Genomic DNA, 15,923 nt, shown 5'->3' with positions numbered 1-15,923 from the left:
TCACCATAGACCTCCATTATTTGAATGTCAGCAGACAGCAAGAAGCCTCCCAGATCTCCAGATGCATTTGAGATATCAAAAACGTACTCCAGAGTGTTGTTCAGCATGGGGGTGAGTAGAAAATGAAGGCTAATCATGTTTTGGGTGTACTATTCCTTTAAACTAATGTGCCGTGAGAGATCCTCAAGTGTGCCATGGAAGATTATCTAATATCACCTAATTAACCATTGTTGGGTGTCTGTCCTGTAATTAAGTGTGCCAGATAATGTGATATTTTTCTATTTCAGTAGGTGGCAGCAGAGGGGGATACATGCCTGTAAAGACAACAGATTGACAGTAACAGTTTGGGATCACAGCAGGATGAGCAAGTGACAATGATGGAAAGTTTTTGAGAAGGAAAAATGCTAATGTCGAACAGGCCCCTGGACAAAATTCTGACCCAGATGAAGGTCTGTCACTCTCCAAGGGCGGCACTGCATTAGAAGGAGTTGAGGCAATGCAACAAGACTTGGTGGAATATGTTTTATTGGTGCTGCAGTTCACCAATACACCGACACCCATTTTTTTTACTGCCAAGCACAGCAGCTGGCTTTAGCTTTTGGCCACTCCACTCCACACCAGGTAAAGGGGTGACAAAACAACAATAAATCATTTACAAACCCAACACAAAATAAAGGGTACAAATAAATATTTACATGCATGCAACTTAAAAACAACTAATCCTAAAGTCAATCAAGAAATTAAATCAAACTTAATATAACCTAACTTTAGAGTATTATCCTTCTTAGCTCACATGGTATGCTCCACCCTTCTAAGGAGAGACACCAGGAAGGTAAACCCCAATTAACACAACACAAACTGATATAAAGAAATGAAACAAAAACTATCTGTTCTATAAATAAATATCAATTAATAGGGATGGAGCCTCTGCTCTCCATCACAAGGTCCTAGTATGAGTGGTCAACAAAAGTAAAAAGACAAAATGGTGAGCACAAGGCCATACAGCTAAAGCTGTCTTTCATTTGGATGCACTCTCACCGGGGATACCAGAGCATTGACTCTGCTATGCTTTATGTGTGGTGAGATAAAACGTCATAGTGCCAAGCAAGTTTAAACGGTATCTCCAAACAAAACACCATTCCATGTGCTGCATGGCAACCTTGACATGTTCCCGCTCACTGAGAAATTTCAGGCTGGCAACACTGCTGCAATGTGCAAGGTGATTGGCACAAATTTGACAACTCTTGAGGAGAAGTTTTTATTTTATTTCTCTTCAGCTTTCACAGAATGTGTTGACTAGACCAGGGACCCATACAGCTTAGCATCCGTTACTGGAAAGGACATGACTTTAAAAGAGCAAGAGGAACTCACTGAACTAAACCAAGATTGTGGTTTAAAGTGAATGTGATTGGTTGTTTATCGAGAAGGCGGTATTGTTGTGGCAGAAGGTTCGCAACCAAGTTTGATTGTGGCCGGTTTATCGGCAGCATCGTGCTAACCATTTAGCAACATACTGTAGTGCTAGTAGGTTCCCAATGGGAAATTACATTGGGACCAAGTAGCACTAAATTGGTGACTTAGAAAAGACACTGTCAAGGAACGCTATGGACAGCAGAAGCATGCAAGAGGAGAAGAGTTTTGTGTTGGAGTTTGGGGATGAGTTTCCTCCATCATACATTTCTTATTTAGCGGAAGAAAGTGGGGATGTAGATGTTGTGGAAGAGGACGCCAGGGTGGCAGAAGCTTTGTTTGGTGTAGAAGGCTAGCAGTCGTACATTTTTGAGCCCTTGCCTCGCAGCGCTGCCAGTTCTGTTAGCTCTATGCCTGCCAAAGACACAGACGTCCATCCCCATGAACAGTGAGACGTAAGTCAATGATAAAGTAAATGATTCTTATTTCTTTTTTCAAGATGCTTTGACGGAAAAAATTTGATCGACAGATGACTGCTTATATATATATATGATATAATAGGTGTACAGGCTGACGTATATTTAACTGACCTGCATAACATAACGAAAAAAACACACAGATATCAAGACAGGATTTTTTTTTTTTTATAGAAATGTTTTAAATTTTGGAACAATATCATCTGATAGAAAGTACATTTATATACATGTTTAAGCCAGAATGATTTAACATTTTAAATTTGATTTTCATACGACTTTAGTGAACTGTTTTTGGTTATCTGTTGAATTGTTTAAGTTCCTAATTCTGGCCAACAAAGCTATTTTGACATTCCTCCTGTTTTCAACTATATATCTATGTGAAATGAGCTTCTCAAGCTTGACAATTACAAACTAAAAACAAAGAGAGAACTATTGAGGAAGAGCTTTGTTTGTGTCTTTCTACCATTCCTCCCAGGATATCCCTTTGGTGTCATCAAAATAGGCCCAGGTTTCACACTAAGTGAGTATACTGTAAATACATTTAGAAAATATATTATTAAATGTATCGATAATATGTACTGTATTAGGATGTAATTTTGTGTCATTTTGGATGGTGGTGTGTCCCAGGATTTTGTAGATGCAACCCCGTAGCTCAAAAAGGTTGAAAATCACAGCCTTAGAGCATCTGCAAAAACGTAAAACTATACTCTCACTCCTGTTTGTCAGGTAACAAAATAATGGGAGAGGCAGCAGAAAGACCAAAGATAAGTATGAAAGAGTTGGCCTACATTCAAAAGGTTGGGCCTTAACGAAAGAATTTCCAATAAAAAAGAATTGCTCGTTTCTAAATGTAAAAATATGTATGCAGGTGATTTCCTGACTTTGGAGAGGGAGGTTCTCTAATCAGATAAGACTAAATTGTGACTTTTTCCCAGAAAACAATGTATTGGCCAAACACCCAATCCCCAAAAAACATGGTGGTGAGAATAAACAATTACTTGTTGAAGTCATCCTATTTCTTTTCCCCTTCACAATAAAGGCTCAAACCGGTTGCGTACCCCTTTTTTAACTCTGATACGAATAACTTTCACGTCATACAGCTTTTAGAGAGGCTCCGACTAGGCAGGATGAGCAGATCTGTGTAAAAAAAATTTCACGTCTCTCTCTGCCGCACACAAATTAAAACAATTTCCCACATTTGAGTTGGACAGATAATAAAAAAGTTGTTAGAAATAAATTAATTAAATAAACCACCAGTAAGTCTGCGTAGCATCTTAAACTAGAACAGATACCCTAGAGTGTAGTCTTCAACAGGGGGCCCACAACCCCTAGGGGGTCCACAGAGGTACTGCATGGGGGTTGGGAAAGTTTTGTTTGATTAGACTTTTTTATAATTCCCCCTGCCACTTTTATCCACTAATTAAAATGCCTTTAATACAGATTAACATGAATTAAACACACTGTAGTAAACAGATAAATGGAGGCAGACAACTGTACCATCAATGAGGAATCCGAATCAGAAATACTTTAATAATCCCAGGGCGAAATTACTTTCATTACATGACACAATTTGTAATAGAGTGACTATAGGACCAGTTTGATGTAACACTGTTTCATACAATATATATAATTAGGGGTTCCTTGATCTGGAAAAAGTTGAAGCCCCCTAAAGAATTTTCATATCCATTGATCCATCCATCCATTTTCTTCAGCTTATCCGGGGCCAGGTCGCAGAGGCAGCAGTCTAAGCAAAGATGCCCAGACTTCCCGATCGACACAAACTTCCTCCAGCTGCTCTGGGGGGAACCCAAGTTGACACCAGGCCAGCTCAGAGACAAAGTCCCACCAGCGTGTCCCAGGCCTTCCATAAGGCCTCCTCCCAATGAGATATGCATGCAACACCTCCCGGGTTAGGTGACCAGAAGGCATCTGAAACAGCTGACCGAGCCACCTCAGCTGGCTCCTTTGACGTGGAGGAGCAACGACTCTACTCTGAGCTTCTCCGGAGTAACAGAGCTCCTCCCCTGATCTCGAAAGGTGCACCCAGCTGAGAAGAAACTCATGCACTTTTGGTCATTACCCAGATCTCATGATCATAGGTGAGGGAATCAATCGATAAATTGAGAACTTTGCCCCCAGACGCAGCTCCATCTTCACCACGACAGTCCGATACAGTGACCATATCACTGCCGACTCCACACCGATCCATCTATCAATCTAATGCTCCATCCGTCCCTCACTCGTGAACAATACCCCAAGATACTTGAACTAATCCACTTGAGACAAGGACTCTCCACCGACCTGAAGAAGGGAGTCCACCTTTTTCCGGTGGAGAACCATGGCCTCGGATATGGAGGTGCTGATCCTCATACCGGCTGCCCCACAATTAGCTGCAAACCGCCCCAGTGCATGTTGGAGGTCTTGGTTTGATGAAGCCAGCAGGACAACATCATCTGCAAACAGCAGTGATGATATTCTGAGGTTCCACACCGGACACCCTCTGATTCCTGGCTGCCCCTAGAAATTCACTCAATAAATGTAATTAACAGAACCGATGACAAAGGACAGCCCTGGTGGAGAACAACATGCACCAGGAACAGGTCTGACTTACTGCCGGCAATGCGAACCAAGCTCCATACAGAGAGCGAACACCCTGTAAAAGAGGGCCCCGGACCCCATACTCCCGGAGCAGCCACACAGGACTCCACGAGGGATATGGTTGAAAGCCTTCTCCAGGTCCACAAAATACATGTGGACTGTTTGGCAAACTCCCACAAACCCTTGAAAACCCGATGAAGGGATAGAGTTGGTCCAGGACAAAAACAGCATTGTTTCTCCTGGATCCGAATTTCGACAATCGGCTGGACCCTCCTCTGCAGCACCCTGAAGTAGACCTTTGGAGTAGACTCCTTCCACCACTGCATGGTGGAGTACTTGGCAGATGATTTGCCAGAACACTCTAGAGGCCGACAGATAGTCCTCCACCATGGCCTCGCCGAACTCCTCCCAGACTCTCCATCAAACTGAAGAAGGAGGCCTACCTGGCCTCATTATCTAGTGGGACTCCGGAGTCAGCTTAGGGGTACCTGCAGGCCAAGCTTTCTAGGGCTCGTGCGGTCGAAGAGGCAAAAACGCAGGCCTACGTAAAAACATAAGGAGAACTACTAATAAGTTTATTGCAGTTTTTCTTTTTTTTTCTCCATAAAGAGTTGAGAATGATAAGATTGCATGCACATTGTTTTTTTTGTGTATGTGTGTAGTCATCACACAATTTATATATCTGTTTTCTGTCCTGGAGTTTGTCAAAGTTTTTTCATTCTTCCAATACAGTGTTATGTTCTTTTTATTCTACTGTCCACCTCCTCAGATGTAAACCCACTCCTGTGTATTTATAAATAATAGTTTCTAAGGGAAACATAAAGATTAAGACTTTCAGTTCATAGGTAACAATAAATAACATACATATCGATAATATATTACATTTATGTCAGTATATACCTGGAAATATTACACACTGTACCTTTTAATGTACCCTTGCAGTATTGGGAAGGTACGCCCAACCCAACATTCCAACATATTTGTGTTTATTAAGTGGCTTTTAAATAGAACAGGATTCTTGCTGTGCTACAGGGAGAGACAAGGAAATACAGCAATATGCCACAATCTTGGTTCTGTTCTGTTTTCTTTTGAGTATTCAGTTTAACCGTGCTCCATGTTTTCTAGTTTTATTGGTTTAGTTCTTATTTTGTTGTGTTTTCTGGTTATATTTCAGTTCTTAGGTTTTTATTTGTTGCCCTCTGTTGCCCTCTTGTGTTGGTCTCCTTTTTCCCTAGCTCCTAGACTGCTCTCCTCACACCTGCACCAAATCTGCTCGTTAGTCATCTCTTTGTTCAGTTAGCCATAAATACTCTCCTTGTGCAGTTCCTCAATGCTGGTTCCTCATCTAACCTTATCCAACTTACTGTGTCTTCCTCGTCATAATGTTTTTCCCCTGAAGTCTCCATGGTTTCTGGTTTGTTTTACTTTTTTCATGTTTGATTTTTTGGATTTTTGTATATTTTTATTTGTATTCCTGCCTCAGTTGTCTACCTTTCATTAAATCTACAAGAAACTCACCTCTGCCTCCCTGCCTCTGCATCTGGGTCCTCAAACCACAACCAAATCCTGACAGAATGTTCATATGCAATAAACAGTCTCAATAGAGAAACATGCCTCAAGCCACAGGCAAAACTCACTTTGGAATGTTGACAGCCTGCTCTTTATGCTGGCTGTCCTCAGGGTTTGTTAGTGCTGTAATGACAGTTATTTCTTATTATTCTTTGACAGAAGAAGTTAAAATTCCGACCCATCCAGGTATTGCTAAGAGGCTGCAATGTTTGTAATTTAGGTCAGCCTGCATGTTGAGGGTGGAGGAAAATGGCCGTGAATAAAAAAAAGATCCTGCTGTAGAAGCTTAACTGCTAAAGAAACTTAACATTTTCAGCTCAACTCTAAACATGTCAGACCACAGGTCTCTAACAGAATTGATTGTGAACACAGCACTGTAGAATGAGAAAAGACAAATGTTAAATACACTAAAAAGGGGCAGTATTTGTATTAGTAGAAATGAAAATTGTATTCTGCCTTAATGAAATCAATAAAGTTTTTTTTTAATAATCTGTTGAATTAGTACTAGTTATTAAATACATAATGGCTATATGTAAAGACATTATTATTCTATTTTAGCTCTCACATTACTTATTAAAACCATTCTTGCTTCAAGACAGTCATTCATGATGGCTTAAGTTTGTAAGGTAAAATAATCACTCCTAAGAAGTCTCAACAAGTACTGTCAGAGCAGCACTATCACACTGCAAAAACAATCTAAAAATAATTTCTGGCAAATTCTTAAATTAAGTGTATTTACCCTTAATATCAGTGGGTCAATATGAGGATTTGCCAAATAATATGATAACATGCACTTAAAATAAGATAACTGCATTCTCTAATTTTAAATGTAAAATTGTCTTTGCTTTGGCAAGGTCTCTGTTATATCTCCTCAATAAAAGAAATACTTATTTAGATTTCAATTTTATTGCAATGCACCCGCATCTTGTAAGAAGAGAAGTATAAATATAGAAGTATATATGTATAAAAATATTGCATCAGTCACTATTTACACAGCTCTATGCAATACTTAGAAAAAATGTAAATGTAGCCTCACCCTTTAAGGAGGGGAAGACATGAGATGCAGATATACCGGTACATCAGTTTAAACATTTCGGTGGAAATGACAAGGTGAGGACAGCAAAGAAAACAAATGCAAAGGTAAATAAAAAAATATTTTATTCTTTTTACTTTTATTTTATTTGATTTTACCTTTTGAAAACACAAGCCTAGTAATCAAAGCTATAAATGTTGACTACTTTATCGTGAAAAATCGGAGAACAAAGACCATTTAGGTTATTCTCCAACCAACTTCAGTTGAAAGCTGTTGTCTTTCTTAAATGGTTAGAAAGTTTCAAGTACAGCTGCCTACTTTTAGTCTAATACTGTACAGCATTTGATTTTTTAATGCCAAAATATAAGTCACTGTGAACACTGGCCAAAATATTCATTCCAGTTTAAAACATATTGACTAAAGATTACACCCCTTAATCATGAAACATTCATGATTAATTTTTTTTTAATTAAAACTATTAGCTGAAATATCTTTGATTTTGGTTTGTAAAATTTTCTTTACTTTCAGTTATTATGCGACTGCAATTTACCTGTTAATGTTTGTTTTTCATGTGTTTATCACAAAGTAATTTGAGTCTTCTGCTTCTTTAAATTTGCTATATGGATAAACCTTCCCCTCCGTGTCTGATTTGACTGAAGAGTTAATTTTATTTCATCTTTTATTTCATGTTATAAAATGTTTCTCAGATAGTGTATATAAAGAAGGAAACATTTAAAAGTATTATATGAATTTATTCCAGTCATATTTAACAAAGTTATTTGTAAACAAATTTATGTAAGCTGAAATTGCAGAGAATGTAAAAGCCCTGAAAAGGGGGATAAGTGAGTAAATGAGCCACAGACACGTTGTTTCTTCTGCTCTAGCATGTATTAGTTTAGGAGGAAGTTCCAGTGCTCTTTAGTATGGCATACTGACGCTAGGCTCCCCCTACTGGACAGATATGGCACTACATGTGCTGAACCAAATAGAACATGACTGTACTTAAACCAAACTGCTGGTAAGAATATTGTATATATGATATAAACCCCACTCGGGACAAGCGTGTAAGAAAATGGATGGATGGATGGAAAAATAACTTTCACATTTGTAAAACATAAAGTGTGCAAATATAACCAGAAACAGTAAATACATCTGACTTATAATGACCACATTTCAATCCATCACAAGAACATACGGTATTCACAATTTTTGTGTCCAGCATACCTTTTTGACTATAGCTGTGGGACCAGATTTATGGCCAAAATCCAGTAAATGCTTACCAATTTATCAGAAAATGCCACACCCAAACAGGAGGTTCTTCTTACATTCTCCCTAAGCAATATAAGGTGATGGTAGAATCACTCACGTCATCATAGGTTAAGCATTGGAATGTCCCTTTTGCTGACTTGTTACCATACACACCCGAGCAGAGCTATCACAAGTGGAATTCACTCCTGGCAGCTTGACTGCTTTTGCCTGTTCGAAAATGTCAACGACAATTTCCACTCAATAGAGTTTTCTTCTTTATGATTTTAATGATTATTTAGAGACAGAAAATTTACCTGTGTTTAACCAACATAACCAGGTATTTCTAACTTATCTGATCAGCTTCTATTAATAACTCTGAGCTCTCCCAATTAAACTGACTAAGGAATTATTTTACTGTGTTGGTTAATGTGCACATAAATATATTTCATTTTACCAACTACCTATATCCAATGAACTTAACTGTACTTGGTAAAATCAATTAAAAAGCGCTCACTAACTTAACTGGGTTTAGTTAGACACTCACCAAATTTGGTTTTACCTAACTTACTTTATTTGTTACACTTGTAGTAGTCTTAAGTTGACAAACTAAAGAAGGCAATTTCAACAATTTCCACACAGTGTAGTTTAATAAGTTCAAAACAAACCACTTTAGTTTTATCGCACATACATTTACTTTTTCAATAAGACACAGGTAAACAAACATTTGCTAAGTATTAATCATTCTTCATCACCATCACTGGGCTCAAAGATGTTAAACAGAAAGGAAATTGAACTTTATTGATCTCACAATGGAGAAATTATCTCTCTGCATTTAACTCATCTCCTTGGGGAGTGGTGGGCTGTCACTGTGCAGTGCCCAGGGAGAAGTGTGTGGTTAAGGGTCTGTAGGGATCAAACTAGGTACTTGCAACCTTCTTAGAGCATAAGCACACTGCTCTAAGCACTAGGCCAACACTCCCCAACTGTATTTAATTAAGAGCAAATAAGTAGAAAAGGTTATTCTATTTCCTCCACATTATTAAAACTCTAGCTGCTGACTTTCTGTGTTGTGCTAATATTTTCAAATCCTATTATAATAAGAAACAACAACAAATTCAGTGTGGAAGAAAGGAACAAGATACACTAGGTTTAGGATAAATAAATTGATATAGTTACATATGATAAATACATTTAATTTTTTAATCTGTTGCATATGTATGTAAAAGAAAAAAAAGAAGTTACCAGCATCAACTTCATACTCTAATGGCAAATTCACATAACACAAAATTCTAGCAACAAAGTCACCCATTTGGGTGCTGTCACTCACCAGACATATCAGCACCAATTTGCATGGGAGGCAACAGACTGCAGTCCTTTTGCTTCACAGTGTCATCAAATAGGAGGAGCTTCTTTCTGCTGCTTGCTGGTTTCAAATTGGTTGACCTGGATATTAGTGGGCGAGTCACTGTCTATCACAGAAATCTGAACAGTGGCATCATACTGTAATACAACATGCAGTTACTGATAGGTTGTCGAAATTTTGCTCATATTTTCAACTCATATTTTCCAGCAACTGTTGCTGCACGTGTTATGGCTCTATTTAATCAGATTATTCATGCCTGTCTCCAGGCTTGAAGCTGGTCCGTTGCACCATTGTGTCTTTATATAAAAATAACATCTAAATTTCTTGGTCCAAATGCTAGATTGCATTTGATGTGAAGGCACCATCACAGGCATCAATTGTGATGAAGGTTCAAAGCTAAACCTGAGTTAATTTAGAAACCATGGAGAGACTGCAGTGATTTGCCTCCAGAAAAATAGAAAATGTTTTCTCTTCCTCTGCAAAACACAAATATGTGTAATTAATGTTACCCAGAAGAAATCTTTACCATGCACACATGGCTGTATCACTTTATCCTGAGGGATGTATAGCATTATTACATGGGAAATTTGGCAATATTCAATATTTCTAAATATCACCAAACCTTGTTTGATAAAAACAACAATAAATTACAATGTTATGACTGGCCAGACTGATCACAGGGGACTGTTTCACAAAGCAGATTTACTGAAAACTCTAACTTTTCTAAACTTGAAATCAGGGAAACTGATTCACGAAGAGAGTTTACTACTACGCCTAACGGTAGATAGGAGGCACAATCTGAAGCCATTCTATGGGACTGATAACCGCTACTAATGGGATGAAAACATTTGAAGCAGCTGCAAAGAGCCTCTTAGTATTTACTCTGTAATGGAAGATAGAATTAAACTGATGAGGAACCCCATGAGATGATGCTCAGGTCCTGCCTGTTTGAACAATGACTTCATTTTCACCTGCTGCTTTTTGCATTGCTTTGCACCACTGAGCCGCTACCTTGCTTTTCCCCTTTGGAGTGCTACAGTAACCCCCACAGAGCTGAGCTGCAATATGACTGCTTTCATCAGCTCCCTAAGTGATATTAAGGTTAAGATTATTCAAAATCTGGACTGATTCTAAGTTTTCAGAGTGACTAAGGTAAGCAGAAGAACCAGGGCCATGCTGGTGTAAAACCTTCGCCAGTAGCAGAACACAGTTCACCTTCCCCCAATGTGGGACAGTAAAAAACTTAAGAATCTATCCTATTTGACTATCAATTGGTAATTTTGCCTCAGCAAGGAGAATTAGTAGTTAGATTCCAATTTTTTGGCTCTCACCGTCACTCTATAATCAATTGACCAACAGTCAAGTTATTACTTACCCATCATTATCTAAAAAAAAATGAATTACTATAAAGTCTGGTTAAAGTAATTAATACATTGATAATCAAATAACACAAACATATGCACATCCTAAAACAGCTGGTCACACATTATGAGGTACGTATGACCAATCTGTTCATTAGTTGGCGTATGAACATGACGTATATGTATGATCAATCTGATCATACATTCCCCATACAGTCTAAAAAAATGTACAAGAGCCCCTATGAAAAAGAAACGTGTCTCTGAAATAAATAAGTCCTTGTGTGATCTCACCATATGCTGTTGTAGGATATGGTTGTCATGATTTTACTAAAGTTCATCCCAAATGCTGAAGACCAAACAGGGAGACCAGGTGGTTGGGGACTGCTGCTTTATGGGATCGTAGAGAGTGTTGAAACAGACAGACTTGAAAGCAGTGTTATTCCTGACAGAAGCAGCAGCCAGGATTCAGAAATCATTAGCAAAATCAGAAACAGACCTCTGTCCCTGGCTTAGTTTCAGCAAATCATGGGAGCTCAGTGACTTATCTGGATCCTGGTTAAAAGTCTGCTTAAAATCAAAAAGAAACTCCTCAAAAGTGCAGCCATAGTCAGAAGACAAAGAAAACTATCTCTCCCCTACCCATTCCAGAGCTCGGTCTGTGAGATGAGCAATAATAAAGGAGATCTTAGTTGAATCCAAATAAAACATACTTGGAGTGTGGTTGAACCGGGTGAAACATTGCTTGAGGAAACCCTGGCACTTCCTGGGGTTCCCGTCGAACCAGGGTGGACTGGACAGCTGACACTCAGAAAAAATGGGAGGAAAAACTGCTAGGTTAGCTCGAGGCGGGGCTAGCTCACCGGCTGGGCCCGAGGTTAAATCAGTCACACACTAGTTTAACTCAGTTTGCTGGTTTTCTAATTCAACCAAGGAGTTATCATGTCTGGTTAGGTCTGTTTGTTGTTGGTTGATGGCTCTCTGAATGGTCTCTGCTGGGTCACGGTTTGGCCAGAGTGTTCTTTCATGATTTGTTTTAGAGGTCTGACCCAAAATGCAGAGAACCACTCAGAGAGCAATGCAAAGGTTTAACAGGTTTATTGAGGTAAGGGTAGAAGGAGGGTATGGTCTGGAACTCAGGGAGCTGGTAAACAGGAACTAGGAAGTCTAGAGGGGATTTAAAAATGGTTAGTTCAGCGACCGTGGGAATCTTGAATGACGTAAGGAAAATCCTAGTGAGGGACTCACATTCTTCTCTCACTTTGCATCTAGTCTGTGTAGGTTGATCCAGAGAAGAGGGGACATGTTGAAGAGTGGACAGGTAGACATTCTCTGGACCCGGAGGAGCACTGGAGCGGACTGTCACTTGGACTCCCTAGAGGGACTTGAACGGCACGTGTGGAGGTTTCTCCCCTTCTCAGTGTGAACTCAGTAAACAGTCCAACGGCACATGTGGAGGTTTCTCCCCTGCTCAGTGTGAACTCAGAAAACAATCCTTCCAGGGGAAAAAGACCAAACTTCCAGTACGCAGGAGGACTTCCTGCCAAAGGCAGGGGGATCTCATTCTTTTGGTCATGACCCAAAGCTCATGACCATAGATGAGGGTAGGAACGTAGATCGTAAATCGAGAGCTTTGCTTTTTGCCTCAGCTCTCTCTTCACCACAACAGACCAGTACAGCACACGCTTCACAGCAGACACCACTTTCTTAAGGGCTCAACTTCTGCACATTGGTTGGTTAGCAGCCACCAGCCACAGTCACAACAAACATGGCTACCTACGATTAAGTTGTCAGTGAGCTGAGACATTTAGCAACTGTTTTTGAAAACCATGCTAACATTATAAGTACTGACTTTATTATTTTTTGTTTGGACGCTCTGACAGACTGTGTGTTTCAGTTAGCGGCACACATGGACACAGATGTCAACAATGTAGTTTTGCAGAATCTGGTGGAAGCGGCCCATCTTCTCAGTCACTAACGACCGCTGTGAAGTTGGTTTGAAGTTGGATAATGGATATTTAACCAACATAACCAAATCAGGCATTTCTAAGTTATCTGATCAGCTTTGTTTTTTTTTAATAACTCTGTGGTCTCCCAATTAAACTGACCAAGGAATTATCTTACTGTGTTGATAAGGACAAACAAATATTTAATTTTACAAACTTAAATTACCTATATAAAAAGAACTTAACTGTACTTAGTAAAATCAATTAAAAAGTGCTTAATAACTTAACCGGCTTTTGTTAGTTAGACACTCACCAAATTTGTAGTAGTCTTAAGTTGACAAACTAAACAAGGCAATTTCAATTTCCACACAGTGTAGTTTAATAAGATCAAATCAAAACACTTTAGCTTTGTGGCACAAACATTTACTTTTTCAATAAGCGTCATGAAGCGAGGACAGATGGACCTAGTATTCAAGGAGAGACAGTCAGTAGGAAAGTTCAAAAAGTTTATTAAATAACTGTGGGAGAAACACAGGTAAGTGACCACGATCATCTGACTGAAGATGATGATCTCAGTGAGTCACTTACCTGGTTTAGCAGTTCAGTTCATACCCGTTGAGGGGGGTGCAATCCAGCCAATGGGCTGACAGCTGACGCGGCTCGTGTCACCCAGAGTGTCACCGGTACTGCAGTTAGGGAGGAGTTGCAGGAAGCCGATTTAGGCCAGTGATACAGGGCAGAACAGGAACAGACAGATCAGACAGGACCCAGATCAGGCAGGAACAGACAGGTGGTAGTATCCAGGCTTCCAGACAGGTTCGGAGTCTGAAAGAGTTCAGAAGCGTGGCCATACGGTCACGCACAGGAGCAGACAGGATCAGGTGCAGACTGGCAGGCTCAGTGGCAGAGGGTAGAATAGACAGGACGTGGAACTAGAACTTGATGAAGGACCTTTAAACTGGTCTCCTCCTTGGAGCCAGGCTTACTGGGATAAAAACTGAACCTCCCCACATATAGAGCCAAAAACCCAGAGGACTCAGCGGGGGAGAAACAGTGGACGATCAAGAGACGAGACAAACACAAAACCCTCTTTCCACTGCCTGCCAGGATCCAGGACATGAACCAAGAAATAAACTGCACAGACAGGTTAACAGCAAAACAGTTAAACAGACTAATAGAAAGACAAATAGGTGATTTGGCCCTGAATGCTCAGACTGAACAGAATATAAAACAGAGGAAACAGGTGAGAGGAATAAATAATATGTAATGATCTTAGGAAGTTGGACCCAGAATTCAAGGCGAGACAGAAAGTGGGAAAGTTCAAAGCATTTATTAAACAAACAGGTGCGCGGGCTGCTCCTCGGCTGCGGGGCGGATCTCAGCAGGGATAGGAGAATACAGGTCAGTGACTGGATGTGGCGCTGAATACGACTTGGAGCTAGTCACTGGCCTGATTCAAATTTCAGTCCGTTTGCGGAGAACACAGCAGAGTCCAGGAGGGAGGTTTGACCGCGGATGTGGCGGGCGACGCCCCCAGAGTTCCTAGAGAGTGAGCGGAGCGGGCGCCAGCCGACGCCGAGCAGCAACAGAGTCCAGAAGGGAAATCCAAGGCCGAAGTCAGAAGACAGTTCCAGCTTCAGAAGACGGTAGAATCCAAGATCAGATAAGACAAACAGAGCAGACAGGGGCAAGGCATAACTCGAGATCCTCAGGGCAGAAACTTGTCAAAATCAGGAAAACAGACAGACTAAAGATTGACAGGAAACGTCTCACCAAAACACTCGAATAACCTGGCGCTGATGGGAGGCAAAAACACAACTTAAATAGTACAGGAACCAGGTGGAAATGATCGGCGATAATCAGCCGCAGAACAGGAGAGCAAGGAGCAAAGGAAGAAACCAAACCATCTGCGCCATGATCATGACATTATAACTGAGGCAGGGAGGGAAAACTGCAGGTGAAAGAAATTTCCAATTAAGGAGGAGCAAACAGGCCAGATCATGATAATATGACACAGGTAAACAATCATCTGCTTGAGTATTAATCATTCTCCATTACCATAACTGGGCTTAAAGATGTTTAACAGAAATGAAATTGAACTTTATTGATCTCGCAATGGAGAAATTAACTCTCTTCATTTAACTCATCCCCTTGTGAAGCAGTGGGCTGTCACTGTGCAGTGCCCAGGGAGCAGTTTGGGGTTAAGGGTCTTGTTCAGAGACCAAGATGGGGAACGAACTGGGTATTTGCAACCTTCTCAGCACTGCTCGAACCACTATGCCAACACTCCCCAATTGTATTTACTTAAGAGGAAATAAGTAGAAAAGGTTATTCTATTTCCTTTATATTAATAAGACTATGGCTGCTGATTTTCTCTGTTGTGCTAATATTTTCAAATCCTATTATAATAAGAAACAACAACAATCACTGTGGAAGAAAAGAACAAGATACACCAGGTTTAGGATAAATAAATAGTTATAGTTACATATGATAAATACATTTAATTTTTTATTTTTTATCTATTGCATATGTATGTAAAACAAAAAAAGAAGTTACCAGCATTACCTGCATTCTCTAATGGCACATTTTCATAAAACATATTTCTAGCAACAAAGTCACTCATTTGGGTGCTGTCACTCACCAGACATATAGGCAGCAATTTGCATGGGAGGCAATAGGCTGCAGTCCTTTTGCTTCAGTGTCATCAAATAGGAGGCGCTTCTTTCTGCTGCTTGCTAGTTTCAAATTAGCATGGCCGATCTGGATTTTAGTGAGTGAGTCACTGTTTCCATCCATCCATCTTCTTCCGCTTCTTCGCAGGGGTAACAGCTTCAGTAGAGGGCCCAGACCCCAAAGCCAGTTACAGAGCTAGATTGTCTCAGGGGCCGGTATATATATATATATATATATATATATATATAT

General features: G+C 40.0%; 1 protein-coding gene across 1 annotated transcript in view; it reads left to right on the top strand.

Moving 5' to 3' along the window:
• Positions 1-7,152: 7,152 nt before the first annotated feature.
• The window catches only part of LOC107099122 (NXPE family member 3-like), a 26,914-nt gene continuing 18,143 nt past the window's right edge, over positions 7,153-15,923 (top strand). The window contains exon 1 of the mRNA XM_015397119.1: positions 7,153-7,193. The gene's annotated coding sequence lies outside the window, so the exon portion shown is untranslated. The remainder of the gene's footprint in view (positions 7,194-15,923) is intronic.

Source organism: Cyprinodon variegatus, unplaced genomic scaffold (assembly GCF_000732505.1).
Source record: "Cyprinodon variegatus isolate N-32 unplaced genomic scaffold, C_variegatus-1.0 Scaffold28, whole genome shotgun sequence".
NCBI lineage: Eukaryota > Metazoa > Chordata > Actinopteri > Cyprinodontiformes > Cyprinodontidae > Cyprinodon > Cyprinodon variegatus.
Note: the sequence above shows the minus strand (reverse complement) of the source record. Positions and strands in the feature narration are given on the sequence as shown.